This window comes from Penaeus chinensis, chromosome 30, assembly GCF_019202785.1.
Source record: "Penaeus chinensis breed Huanghai No. 1 chromosome 30, ASM1920278v2, whole genome shotgun sequence".
NCBI lineage: Eukaryota > Metazoa > Arthropoda > Malacostraca > Decapoda > Penaeidae > Penaeus > Penaeus chinensis.
Genome location: NC_061848.1, coordinates 26,854,819 through 26,857,318, shown reverse-complemented (window position 1 = coordinate 26,857,318; position 2,500 = coordinate 26,854,819). Strand labels below are relative to the sequence as shown.

At 28.6% G+C, this 2,500-nt stretch overlaps 1 protein-coding gene across 2 annotated transcripts in view; it reads left to right on the top strand.

Annotated features, from left to right (window-relative positions):
* LOC125041455 (facilitated trehalose transporter Tret1-2 homolog) overlaps nucleotides 1-2,500 on the top strand; it is a 17,682-nt gene that overhangs the window by 5,173 nt on the left and 10,009 nt on the right. The gene's annotated exons all lie outside the window — the stretch shown is intronic.

Sequence of the window (2,500 nt, the reverse complement as noted above, 5' to 3'; positions counted from 1 at the left end):
AGGGACGCTCGTAGGTGTAGGCACCCGCGGCGGCTCATTTAGTCACGTGACCCGGGAACACGTGATAGCCCGCTGGCAAGTCACGTGGAATCAGCGCCCTGTTAGAGCAGTGTTAGCTCCCATTCGGGATTTCACACCCGACTGGACGGGCGCCAAGTTACGACGCGCCTTAAAAGATTTTTGTTGTCAAGCTAGGTGTAGGTGTGATTTTTTTTATTGAGGTGGGGTGAGTGGGGGCATAGTGCCAAGTATGCCACAAGGAGGAAGTGTCTGCTGTGGCAGTCTGCTGGACAGGGATCTTATTTCATTCAGAACCCGTTCTACGCTTGAGGCTTGCATTTGCTAAACCGAGGTCGATGTGTGTGTGTGTATATATATATATATATATATATATATATATATATATATATATATATATATATATTTATATATAAATAGATATATAATTAATATATACTACTGTAGATACTACTGCTACTGTTGCTGTTGTTGCTATAGCTGCTACCACCACCACAACTACTACTACTACTACTACAACTCCTACTACTACTGCTATTACTACTACTTTTACTACTACTACGGTTACCACTACTATGACTGCTAGCATTGTTGTCGTTGCTGTTGTTTTAACTGTTAGCAGTAGTATTATAAATGTTATAATTATTATCATTACCATCATTAATATCTTTATTGTTCTTATCTTTGTTACTGTTGTTGCTATCACATTTCTCAATCATCTTATCATCCTTTTTTCTCATCATTATCATTATCATTATCATCATCATTATCATCAGCATTATCATCCTTATGACTCATACAACAGAACCAACGGAGATGAGACACGAGTATGTAATTCTTCTCATTCTCTTAGATTTACAACTTAGTTCACCGTTTTGGGGAAGAGCCACGACCGCCCTTGGCCTCTGTCTCGGGGATGCCTTCAACCCACACGCCCTGTATGTACATGGACTTGCTGTGAATGCGTACATATAGGCACACACAGCTTTATTAATATACACATACACAAACATATATGTGTATTTTATATGTATATATATACATATATACATATATATTTATTTATATATATAAACATATATATACATATAAATTTATATATATATATATATAGATATATAGATATATATGTATGATATATATATATATATATATATATATATATATATATATGTGTGTGTGTGTGTGTGTGTATATATATAGCAAATATAAATATATAAATGAATAAAAATATTTATTATATATACATATACATATATACACACACTCACACACACAGTTTTATATATATATACATATATACATATATATACATATATATATACATATATACATATATACATATATATACATACATATACATATATATATATATATACATATAGATGCATACATAAATACAGACATACATACACACCACAATATATATATATATATATATATATATATATACATATATACACACATACATATTTACATACATATACATATATATATATATATATATATATTATATAGGTATATATAAATTATATATTACACATATCATATATATTCTATGTTTTATATATATATATATTATATTATATATATTATATATTATATACACACATATATATTAATTATATATTATATATATATATATTATATGATCTCTATATATATCATATATATATTATTTATTAGAAATATATATTATATATATTTTTTATAAACATTACAGATGTATATGATATATACATATATTTATATATCATATTTTATATATATATACTCTATGTATAATATATATAATATATATATAACATATATATATATAATATATAATTTAAATAAAAAATAAATGAATAAATAAATAAATAAATAGATAAATAAATAAATATATATATATATGTATATATATGTATATATATATATATATATATATATATATATATATATACGTGTGTATGTGTATATGTGTGTGTAAGTATGAGCGCTTGTGTATTTACATGTACATATGCACACACACTCTCATAGATACAAACATCACTCCAGATTAATTTTCTTTATCGGAAGGCGCCTCCTGAGACTGGAAAGATGCCTTACATCTGTAGACACGCTCAGGAGAGACTTAAGACTACTTTCAGACGAACACAGCTGTTATTTTATAGATCCCTGACCTTTACAAGAAGCTAAAAATGTCTTAGCATTCTCCCGCACCATTCCTGGCGGTGTTTCTGCCACCGCTTTTCTGTGCATCTCGATTTGAGGTTGAATCTCAGTATGGTTATTTTCCTTAATTGTTTGATTTTTCTAATTTCAAGCAATATATGTAACTGTCTTTTTTTCTTTATCATTGTTATCATCTGCCATATGTTTTTGCTCTGTTACACGACTGTCACCATTATGAAAGATGTATCAACTACCATAACCTTCATCATTACCACAGGTCATTTGACTCCCAGATTAGCACAGCTCAACTTAAAACTACCATTATCAT